Source organism: Macaca fascicularis, chromosome 12, assembly GCF_037993035.2.
Source record: "Macaca fascicularis isolate 582-1 chromosome 12, T2T-MFA8v1.1".
Taxonomy (NCBI): domain Eukaryota; kingdom Metazoa; phylum Chordata; class Mammalia; order Primates; family Cercopithecidae; genus Macaca; species Macaca fascicularis.
This window is the reverse complement of record NC_088386.1, coordinates 110632819-110645663: the sequence shown is the minus strand read 5'-3', so window position 1 is coordinate 110645663 and position 12845 is coordinate 110632819. Positions and strand designations below refer to the sequence as shown.

At 36.3% G+C, this 12845-nt stretch overlaps 1 protein-coding gene across 2 annotated transcripts in view; it reads left to right on the top strand.

Annotated features, from left to right (window-relative positions):
* BARD1 (BRCA1 associated RING domain 1) overlaps positions 1-12845 on the top strand; it is an 87253-nt gene that overhangs the window by 48103 nt on the left and 26305 nt on the right. The gene's annotated exons all lie outside the window — the stretch shown is intronic.

Here is a 12845-nt window from a genome sequence, read left to right as displayed (position 1 = left end):
AAATGCAGGTATTGCCTCTCTGCCCTTGTTGCTTCTATAGGTTTGAAAAGAGCACACAAAAATTAAGTTTCCAATGGTAACAGATGCAAATAAGAATTATAAAATGCAGAACCTCTAGGTTGTAATTTTTTATTGGTAACTATTTAACATAATTGAAAATGAAATTAATAATGCAATAATGCAAACCATACCTTGGTGCTGTTAGTTTCAGTAAATGTGTCTAATCTCTTTTATCTCTCATAACAGGTTATAAGATAATTGGGGCAAATTCAGGGGATGTGTGTGTGTGTGTGTATGTATACATACACACACGCACACACATCCCCTGAATTTGAATTCATATTTGAACATACATATATATATATATTTTTTTCTTCTGGTTGGGGTGTGTGTGTGTGTGTGTGTGTGTGTGTGTGTGTGTGTGTGTGTGTCTGTGTCTGTGTCTGTGTCTGTGTCTGTGTCTGTGTCTCCATATACATAGACCTAACAGAGATAACTATTTCTTTGTAAGGACCTAACCGATATGACTCTCCTGTATGTGTTGCAAGCTATTTGGTAAAGCAAATTATTGCTTGGGTCAGGTGAAACTGACTAGTTTTCATTCTAGGGTCCTTAAATCAGCCACGACTACTTTAATGAATAGAGCACTGGTCAGGGCGTTAGGGAATCTAGCTTTTATTTGTGACTCCATTATTGACTTTATAGCTTCAGGCAGGTTAATTTCTGTGCCTTGGTGTCCTCACCTATAAAACATGGGTGATGCCTGCTGCGTTTCTATTTCTTCAGAGCATAGTGAGGATTAATGAGCCAAAACACAGAGCCTCTCTTGTGGTTTGTACACCATGATTCGTCACTGCACTGTGAGGGCTTCCTAATATACAAGGAGTGGCATGAAACAGTGAGTCTGCCTTTACAGGTGCCTTCAGTGTTGTTTTAAGTAGGACTACCTAGTAAAGTGGCAACTTTAGGTATATCTATACCTCAGCACTGTCCAATAGACCTTTCTGTGGTGATGGAAATGTTTATATCTATGCTAGACATTCAATAGCGACTAGCCACCTCTACTGTTGAACACTTGAAAATTAGCTGTTGCTACTGAGGAATACATTTTAAAATGGATTTTATTTTAAGCACATGTGCCAGGGACTACTGTGTTGGACAGCTGGTTGATACAGCTGGATAGTTGGGAAGTAGGGTTTATTTCACACAAGATGTTGGGATTGATATTGGATAAAGGATAGTAGGGCAGATGAAAGCATAGATTTAATCCTAGGGTACAAGAGTGTGGTAGCTGTTTCTAAAAATTTCCTTTCCAGACTATTGATCTTCATACTTAAGTATTTTCCTGTGTTTTTTGCCTTTTAAAAAAGGTTGTAGTCATTGTTCATCTGATTGGCTTTACAAATTTCTTAACTGTTCTCCTCCTTTTCATATTACTTTTCTTTAATTCTCTTTCCATACTGCAGCCAGAGTGCCTTCAGAAAAACATGAGTCTGGCCAGATCATTTATTTGCTTAAAACCCTTCCATGGCTTCCTCTTAATGTTTTTTAAAATAAAGGTTAAACCCCAAAATATGGTTTATAAGACCCTGGATGGTCTGGTGCTACTTTCCTCTCTGTTCTCATCATTCTTTCCACAGCTTCTCCTTTCCCCCTTTCCTTCAAGCATTTTTTGCACCAGCTTTTCTGAATTTTTGTTTCCTTAAAATGTTTAGGATCTTTTATCTCCTAGCCTTTGTACATGCCTTTGCATTGTCTAGAATATTTGTTTTTGGTAGCCAGTTTCTCATTTGAGTTTCACTTGGGTTATCCTGTCCTTTTGGCTGCCTTTTCCTGATGTGGTGCTTCTCCCCAGTCACAGGACTTACTGTTTCCTACCTTCTCATGAGGCTGTAAACTGTATGGGCCAGGGATCACGTCTGCCCTCCCTAGCTCTGCCAAGTGCCTAATGTAGTCTGTATCCACATTTGTTTGTAGAGTGAATTCGTGTTTGAATGAATGAAGATTTTGGTATACTTTTTCCTCTTTTTTGATAAAAGGTCAGATGACATGAAAATGGGAATTGCGTCCTTCTGTCACTACCTTTACTGTATGACAAGATGTCTAAAACCAAGTTTCCCTTATCTGTGCCTTTTCTAAGGTGGTTGAACTGGTTCCTGGTAGCTTTTGCCCAATTGGCATCCATGGCATGTTACTTTGTGTGGGATTGTGGCTACCCAAAGTAATTCCTATAGCCTTGACTTTTAAGTGCACGCTCTCTCAGTGTTCTAGATACTGTCTTCTAGAATTAGGTAGTAACAGGTGAGAATAGATGAAATTTATTCCTGCCCTTTCCTCCATTTCTTAAGAAGATCATGGGAAGGGGATCCGGAGCATGGAGACTATGGGATTCTTACTACTATTTTTCTTCCTGAAGCTCTTATTCTTTATAAACCATTAACAGCTCAGATTCTGAATCTGAGTTGGCAAACAAACTTTTTCTTTCTCTGCTTACTATATCTCTTTTACTCTTGGTGGAACTCCTTTCTCAAGAAGTAGGCCTAAACTCTTCCCACGGAAGAAGGGTAAGAACCAGCAAGGGCAAACACCATTCTGTCTGACCCTCTTTAGGGTTTGCTACTTTGACTGATTGAAGAAGTAAAGTCCTTTTTGCTTATTGTAAATTTCTAAATGGCCTCCTTTAGCTCTAGGACAGACACTTTGGCTGTCTTCTTTATGACCTCAAGGTTGAAGTTTTCTCTTAGATGCCTTCCTCTCCTCTCAAGTCTTCTCATAGTCCCTCCATTGCTCCTTTGCCTCATCACCTCCTCAGTGGTCTGGCTGCTTCTGTTCTAGTAGGAGTGAACAGGCTGTTAAAGCACTGATTATAGAATGGTGTGAGGCATGCCTGCATAGCACGGTGCTCACAGTAGTATGCAAGTCTCGACTAGGGCTGCAAGTAAGACCAGAGGAAGTCATAGAAGGCTTTCTGGAAGAAGAAGAACTCCGAGTTTTGAAAACGTAGAACAGGAGGATGGGCTTTTCAGAAAGACAACATACGGGTGTGAAGGTACTCGAGGCCAGACTGCTGCTTCATTCGTTCTAGGAACTTCTGTTAGTGATGTAAGTGGAATAAAAGGATGGAGGAGGATGAGAGGCCAGAGAAGGTGGGCAGGGACTTTGAAAGGCTGTGTGTGCTAAACAGAGTGCTGATTTTAAGTTGAAAATCTCCTCCTCCACACTGGGGAGGGAACTCAGTTAAGAGGTTTGTCCAGTAATCCAGGAAAGGAGTGATGAGAGTCAAATCAAAGTAGTGACAGTAGTGGTGGGAGGGGGGTGGGATGGGGAATAGCCATATTTATTAATTTATTCTTTCAAATGATGTTTGATTTACTTTGTACTGTTTCAAAAATACCATATTAGGATGTTTTGAAGTTGGGTAAGTACATAGATTCTAGTGGAGTACCGATTAGGATATTGATTGAAATTGGGTAAGTGTATAGATTACAGTGGATTAGTAAAGTTGGTTTTTATCAAGTGGATTGATAAACTTGATGTCGTGTGTTATTCTTTAAATGAATATATCAGTTTGCTAGGTTTTTATTTAGGAATTTTGCTTTTTAAAAGTTAGAGTGATTTGTGATTTTATCTTTCATTTTTTACCCTTAGATTTTGGTACCAAAACTACACTCATAACTTCTAAAAGGTAATCAGGACCAAGATATATGTCTCCATTTGTTTAAGCGTTCTGTTATATATATCCTAGTAAAGTTTTTAGTCTGTTTCATATGTATGTATGTATACACATGCATATAACTATTAATTTAGGTTATTCTAGGTATAGGCTGAGTATTCCTTGCCCAAAATGCTTGGGATCAGAAGTATTTTGGATTTCTTTCCCGTTTTGGAATATTTGTGTATACATAGTGAGATGTCTTAGGGATGCTTCCCAAGACTAAATGTGAAATTTATCTATGTTTCATAAATGTTTTACACACATAGCCTGAAGGTAATTTTATACAATATTTTAAACAATTTTATGCATTAAAAGGGTTTTGTAAGTACTATGTTTGGAATTTTCCACTTGCGTCATGTTGGTGCTTAAAAAGTTTCCAATTTCGGAGCATTTCAAATTTCAGATTTTTGGGTTAGCGATGCTCAACCTGTATAGTATTTGATTATTTGTTGCTAGTAAACTAGATATTGTGTTAATAAACATAATTTGTTATTCTTGATATATAGGAGAGCTGTTAATTTAGTACATTTCTATCCAGTCAGCACCTAATTCTAAAGATCTAATTTATTAACTTCTGTTTATTATTGCATTTGTCAGTGCTTCCAGAATGATACAATAATGATAGTTGGCTTGCTTGTTTCGTTCTTCCTTTTTTAAAAAAGTACTGACCCGTAGAGTTATATTCAATTTTAATATCCATATTAAATACAAAGGTTAATGTTCTTTATTGCCATGTGGAAGCTTTCTTCCCTTTATTATTTTCTGATAAGATTGTATTTTATTTTATTGAATGATTTTCAGCTTCTGCGGAGATGATCTTAAACTTGTTTGTTTGTTTTTGTTTTGGAAATAGGGTCTCACTGTGTTGCCCAAGCTAGTCTTGAACTCCTGGGCTCGAGCGATCCTCCCACCTCAGCCTCCCAAAAAGCTTATGTTTTTTTGACTATTGATGTTATTAATACATGTTTAAATATTAAATCATGCTTGTATTCCTGGGATAAACTTGACGTGGTGTAGTATGTTTAAACACAAATTTTACATAAATTTGCTAGGGTTTTAGGAATTTTGTGTTTATGATTATAAGTTAGAGTGATTTGTGATTTTATCTTTCTTTTTTTACCTCAGATTTTGGTACCAAAATTATAGTCATAGTTTCTAAAAAGTAACCAGGATGCTTTTTTTTTTTTTTTCTTTTTACCTTTTCTGTTCTCTGGAACATGAATAGAATATCTTCTGGAAATATCCTGCCCCCTGCTAAGTTGACATAACATTATTTTGATAACTCACATATTATATAATTTTTGGAGATCTCTCCAATTTTGTTATTAGTAGTAATCTGATATACTAATGTATTAATAATAAAATACAGACACTAAAGAGAAAATGGACTTTTCTTTTTATCCCATGAAGTTCATCCTTAAAAAGTCCCTGTGGACTGTAAAAATTTTACTTATTTTGCCATTTTGTCTGAGGCTGCAATTTTGATTAAATGTATAACTTTCCTGTTACTGTAAGAATATTAGTTTGAATTAGAAGAGTAAATATTTTTGTAATGCAGCCCTAGGAGAGAGAAGAAAAACTAAGACAAAGTCCAGCCTTAGAGTTAGTCTCAGATATCACTGGGAGAGAGGAAAGCTTGTATAAGAGGGCTAAGTAATCCAGGTTTTATCCTGATACATGTTCTGGTATTATTAATAAGTTATGGGTCGGGTGTGGTGGCTCCTGCCTGTAATCCCAACACTTTGGGAGACCGAGGAGGGTGGATCACTTGAGGTCAGGAGTTCAATACCAGCCTGGCCAACATGGTGAAACCCCATCTCTACTAAAAATAGAAAAATTAGCCAGGTGTGGCAGTGTATGCCTGTAGTCCAACTACTCGGGAGGCTGAGGCACAAGAATTGCTTGAACCTAGGAGGCGGAGGTTGCAGTAAACCAAGATGGTGCCACAGAACTCCAACCTGGGTGACAGAGTGAGACTCAGTCTCAAAAAATAATAATAAGCTACCATGAATGGTGCTAAGTAAGATGTGACTTTAAATATTGGAGACCAGGCTTAAGAACTGTCTTTTCAGTAGTGGCTTATAAAATACAAAGATAACTGAGAGCTTTTTTTGTAGCCCAGGAAGTGGGTACAGTTAATACCTTAGTCATGTAAGTTAGGCATTGAATGTGTGTGGAAAACTAGACATAGGAAAAAGAATGGAGTATTTTCTGCTGCAAAGCCAAGTGAATTTAAAAGCATCCTATTGAATATTGGTGGAGGGAAATCTTGAAACCTTATAAGGCCACACAATAACTAAGAATTAACCATATTGCGGTATGAATTTAAAGTCAATGATACTCTTTATTTGCCATCTTCACTGTTTAATTTTAAAATAAACAAGCTTTTATAGTTCACCAGTGAAGTCTCCCAACCCTATTTTTTTCCCATAGAGGCTATGTTTTTATTAATTTTCCTACTGCAATGTTTTTGGGCCCTAAATCTTTATAATTATGGAGGATTCGAATATACAGGGCAAAGTCATATATCTACTTCAGACTTTCTCTTTTGTTTTGATTTAACTTTACTATTCTGGCAACTTACTTTTTTTTATGTGTTTTGCATTTAAATAACAGTATAAAATCATTTAACCCCCCCCTTTTTTTTGGCATAAAAATGTACCTTTTGTGAGCTAAAACAATAAGAAAGAAAATCAGTTCTGCTTTAACCCTAGATCATGAGAAAAAGGTTTATATAATCTTTGTTGTCTGGGAATATTTATAATTGTTCAAAACATCATTGGTAATCTGTCTTCCCCACTGCCTTCTGTACATCCCAGTGTGAAGCTAGAACCACAGCTCTTATGGTCACATCAGAACCATTTTGAGTGTGTGGAGAGTAACATATGCTTTTTTTTTTTTTTTTTTTTTTTTTTTAATGGATATGTAGGATTTTAGAATGTGGTACTTGATCTACCATTAACAGAGTTTTCCTTGGAAGGATGTTGAATTCTGAAGTAGAAAATATTATATGGACCATTGGACCTATTAATTGTCCCACTGCCCTAGGTTAATTTTAAAAAATTAATTGCCTACAACAGAGATAATTTATGTTTTATAGCTTAAAAAACCCATGTCACTATTTTGAATTACTCTGCTTTATCCTGCTCCATAGCAGGCAAAGTGACTTGAAAAATTAAATCTATGTGTTTGCAATTTTGTGGTTGTTCATGAAGGATTTCATTCATGAACTCTCTTGGTATCCTGTCATGGTGATAGATTTAGCATTAGTAAAAATGCATTTTTTCATATGTTTTTGCAGTTTGGATGATCTGTACATGGAAGGACAAGTTTAAATTTGCCCATCTCTCCTTTCTTTTATTAGTGGTGTAATGAATTCAGATCACCATTGTCTACCATATTATTACTGAGGGGAAAAGGATATTAAAAGGTTTTACTGCATCCTGAATATGGCCTTTGGGACAAAACTGAAACATTAAACACCACAGTTTAACCCTTTCATAAGTACTTCCTTTTCCTCATCTTCAGGATCAGAAAGATTCCTAGTTAGGAAAAGGATTTTCAAAGTTTTATTCTTATTTTTTTATGTACCTTCTTTTCTTCCTTACCCTTTCAGGTCTGGGGAGCTTCACCAGACTGCAAAACCTTTTCTGTGTGCCTCTCTGCTTTCCTCCTCTGAGTTCTGTGAGGCCAGAAACTACCTTTTATCTCATTGTTTCTTTAGTGCCAAAAGTTGTTGGTACGTTTTCTTCAAAGTATTTGTGGAATGATGAGTATTTTCCAAACTAATTACAAAACAGTGTTTGTGACTTTTCCCCTACATGGTTATACAAATATACTCATTCCATGTGTGTTAAATAAATAAATGATTAATGCTACTTCTGATATATGCAGTGTGTATATCACACATTATGTATATTAATATATATATCTATTTTCACATCGAATCTATCAACATCAGTAACAAATCATCCAGTATTTCGTACTACATTTTAGATAGCAAAAAGCAATGACACATGAACACCTGGATTGTCTGTTTAAGATTTTAAAACTTACAATCTCCAGTCATATCTTTAAAGATTTTATATGAAGCCTGTTTTCCACATTATGATTTAAAATCATAGGTAAAGGAATAGCGCTAGAGTACATTAGAGAGAAAAAACTGGTGAAATCTGCCAGTGTACTGTGTTGTCAAGGAACAGAAAAAAAATTAGAACCTTCGAATTTTTAGGGTTCATTATATGTATTAGTCCGTTCTCATACTGCTATGAAACACCTGAGACTGGTATTTATAAGGAAAAGAGGTTTAATTGACTCATGGCTCCCCAGGCTGTACAGGAAGGGCCTCAGGAAACTTAAACAGTCATGATGGAAGGTGAAAGGGAAGCAGGCACGTCTTCCATGGCCGGAGCAGAAGGAAGAGGCAAGGAGGTGCTACACCCTTTTTATTTATTTATTTATAATTTTTTTATTTCTATAGATTTTTGGGGAACAAGTGGTATTTGGTTACACAAGTAAGTTTTTTAGTGGTGATTTGTGAGATTTTGGTGTACCCATCACCCGAGCAGTACACAGTGAACCCAATTTGTAGTCTTTTATCCTTCACCACCTTCACACCTTTTCCCCCTGAGTCCCTCAAGTCTGTTGTGTCATTCTTATGCCTTTGCATCCTCATAGCATAGCTCCCACTTAGGAGTGAGAAAATACAATGTTCGGTTTTCCCCCCTGAGTTACTTCACTTACAGTAATATTCTCCAATCCCATCCAGGTGGCTGCAAATGCCATTAGTTCATTCCTTTTTATGCCAGAGTGGTATTCTATTGTATAATACACCACAGTTTCTCTATCCACTGGTTGATTGATGGGCATTTGGGTTGGTTCCACATTTTTGCAGTTGCAAATTGTGCTGCTATAAACATGCGTGTGCAAGTATCTTTTTCATATCATGACTTCTTTTCTTCTGGGTAGATACCCAGTAGTGGGATTGCTGGATCAAATGATAGTTCTAGTTCTTTAAGGAATCTCCACAGTTTTCCATAGTGGTTGTACTAGTTTACATTTCCACCAACAGTGTAGAAGTGTTCCCTGTTTACCACATCTATGCCAATATCTGTTATTTTTAAATTATTTAATTATGCCCATTCTTGCAGGAGTAAGGTGGTATCAGTGTGGTTTTGATTTGCATTTGCCTGGTCATTAGTGCTACACCCTTTTAAACAACCAGATCTGGTGAGAACTCAAACACTATCACAAGAACAGCAAGGGGGAAATCCGCACCCATGATCCAGTCACTTCCTACCAGGCCCCTCCTCCAGCATTGGGAATTATAATTTGACATGAGATTTGGGTGGGGACACAAATCGAAACCATATCAGTATAAGTAAAGTATATCATCTACATGTACTCATTTGCAATTCACTGAATTCGAGAGTGTCTTTGATAAGGCATTAAAAGAACTGTCGAAAGTGGTACATGTAAAAGATACTAATATACTGTCATGTACTAGATGTAAATTCAGCAGTTAAGATCTCGACATTTTCATATATTCCAAAATAGTTTTAAATACTTTGGTGTTGCGTTGACCCATACCATTTAACTAGTAGATGCATGTGCCTTTCCATTTTCACAGTGACGTACACTTTTTGTCTCTAATGTTTATTGCTTTATGCCTGATTTTTTCATTGGTTTTTCATGCTGTGTTTGGTTTCTACACATGAGCACACAGTGCCTAGAAGGTTTGATAGAAGGCTTTCTTCCATCAGTTCCGTACATTTCAGTAATCATGTTGCTTATTCCCTACACGGGCCCTTAATGGCTTACCACCATATTCCAGTTTCTAGTCCTGGGCTCAAGGCCATTTAAATCCATCTTTTATTTCACCTTATTACTTGTTTTGATTTGTACTTTATCAGTTTGATACCTGCTTGTTGAAGGAATGTTTATCCTCAGTAGGATTATAGGCAAGGACAGTGTTTTCTAAGTCTTATGTATCCCTCCAAAACACCTAGTTTGAGTGGTAAAGCTTTAGGTTAAATCATGCTAGAAAAGAGAGAATTTACTATATTTAAGTGTATTTAGAAAAAGCCATTTTATAAGCTTCCCTGGTCACCCATTCTAATAAATAGCACATCAAGTTATTGATATCTATTTTGAGTCCATGATGTAGTAAATCTTAAAAAGTCTTCTTCCCTTGTATAATGATGAAGAATAATGTATTTATCACTGACTTCTCTCTTTAGTAATGAGTCATATTAACAGTGCCTGAGATATGTTGCAACATAACTTTTCCTCTATGTAGTACCTGTTTGTTTTATAATGGGAATAAAATCCACCTCTGTGCATTTTAAATTGATTTTTCACACTAATTCTCTAACTAAAGTGTTAGTCTCTTCAAATATATCAATGGGAAGAAAGCACGCATTATTGTGCCCAAATAATAAGAAATCTTACCCACGCCCCATCTCCTTGCTGTGGTCTTTCAAGGTTTCACATGTAAACTCACATCTACTTCCAAATGTTATGGTTCATGACAAAGCAGAAGCAACATGACTGGATTTAATAGGCTCTGTTTCCCATTATGCAGGACTGAGGTTAACCGATTATCTTTCCATCTGTAGCACTTGTAATGTGCCATTCAGTTCATTAGCGTTACAGGAGGGCTAAGAGTTTAGTGAATTGTGTGTGAGCAGAAGCCATCCATAATCCAAGCAGAGAAACCACATGTTTTAAGACCATATGAGATAGTAAGCTTTGTATAGTAAGGATCCTAAATATAAATTGGAACTCTGGTAGTCACTTTGTAAAATCATCTTACTGGCTTAGACTATGTTTTACTGGTTGATTTTTGGTTTAAGTTCCTCCCTAGCTGATGGTGGTACTTTGAGAAGCACTTACCAGTTTTTCGTGTTGTCATCATGGACTTTTTTTCATATATGTGTAAAATAACTACGCTAATGGATTAAGTTGCCGTGCATTAAAATGCACTTGATTGGGCTCTTATATTTTTTATTTTTTTGAGGTGTAAGATCTACGTTTGTCTCTGTCAAAAAGTCCTAGTGTATGCATGGATTTTTTTTTTTTTTCTCATTTTTTCTTTTTTCACTGAAACAGTGTCTCTTACTCAGGCTGGAGTACTGTGGCACAATCATGGCTACACAGTTATTTATTATTTTTTTTGGATGGCATTTAATGTGATGTATTTTTGTTGTTTTGTTTATTCATATTTGCACTTGGTGGTTTAAGACCTAGAACATTGGTTCTTCAACTCAGATTTCTATTTTTTTATTGTCATATGTATAGCATATGTGTGTGAGGAGATTGTGTATTTGGTATATGAACATAATTTAGAGAATGAATTAGGAAGTATCAAAAATAGTGGATGAGTTTCTTTTAAAATACCCTGAGATTGTCTGCTCTAAATGTAAGCTGTGATGTGTGTCGCTTTGTTTTAAATTATAAAGCTGAAATGCAATCCACTGTGTTATATCTTGGCTGGAGAAAGACTGTTGCCAGAGGAAGGTTGTTGGACATAAAGAAGAGTCAGAATACAAACTTGTCAGTGTTTACCCAGGACTGTCCAAAGAAGAAAGCAAGTGGACCTGATAGTCACGAATTGCAGTCATTAGAGAAACATTTGCTGTGGTTCATTTCTTACTCTAATACACTAGCTTTCTTTTTTTTTTTTTTTTTTTTTTTTTTTTTTGAGACGGAGTCTCGCTCTGTCGCCCAGGCTGGAGTGCAGTGGCCAGATCTCAGCTCACTGCAAGCTCCGCCTCCCGGGTTCCCGCCATTCTCCTGCCTCAGCCTCCCGAGTAGCTGGGACCACAGGCGCCGCCACCTCGCCCGGCTAATTTTTTGTGTTTTTAGTAGAGACGGGGTTTCGCCGTGTTAGCCAGGATGGTCTTGATCTCCTGACCTTGTGATCCGCCCGTCTCGGCCTCCCAAAGTGCTGGGATTACAGGCTTGAGCCACCGCGCCCGGCCTACACTAGCTTTCTTTTCCCACTCTGCCATCAAAACAATTTTCACCAAGGTCATTAATGACCTTGTCTGTGAACTCAGTAGATGCTTATATCCTTCATCTACATGACCTCTACGCAGCATCAAACAGAACTGGCATTTTCTACCTTCCACTTCCCTTGATGTTTCTCTCTGTTTCCTTCCAGATCTTTTTCTATACATTTGATACAATTTACAGAGTTAGTATTATACCATGTTTATAACTTTATATCCTATTTACCACATTGCATTTTCACATGAACTTCAGTGGCCATTATATGAATATAGCATAATCTTTAATAAAAACCATAAAAGACTCTAAAAGAATTGCTCATTTTGAAAACTTTTTGCCATAGTATAGTGTATTTAAATCATATTCTGAAACCGTATGTAAGGAAACAGAATAGTAGACAGAAGTCCTTTAGTTTTAACAAGTTACTTATAATTGAAAGACTTTAGGCTGGGCAATATTTAATTTCAGTGAAATTGAACAAGGAGAATATGACCTTAGTTAAGCCATTGGAACTTGTTCTTCTCTCTTTGTTTTCTTGTCTTGAACAGGATCAAACTGGGATCTCTAAAATCTCTTCCAGCATAACATTCTGTGACTCGTGAATTAGTACATGCTGAGACTTTTGTATCTCTCTGAGCCATAATAGTTTGTTCTGCAATGGTTGTGATTATTACAAGTTATTGTATGCATACATGTTTAAATTAATTTTGAAAGTACTCTTTTCACTACGTTATTAAACTGTTTGTTATGTGGCATAATTTTCCTTCTAATAGAACAAAATCCCTGTCCTGTGAATTTGTCTAATTTTGTATTGGTTTATAAAGACTATAGGGCCTATAATAGCTGTAGTAAATGATTTTTATTGGCATTTGAAAGTCTGTCACTCATAGTGATTGGTGATTATGAAGCCATATTTTAATATGAATAAGAATGCAGAATACAGTTGTGAAAAAATTCATAATACTATATTCAATAAAAACAATCCCTATAATCTGATGTCAGACTGAAATTTTACATCATTTCTCCTTTGAGTTCAGCAGCTTTTGATTCTAGATTCTTCTACCTCATGTGAGTTCTGAGTAATTTATTTTAGTTAAAATTGTATATTTTTAAGGATGTT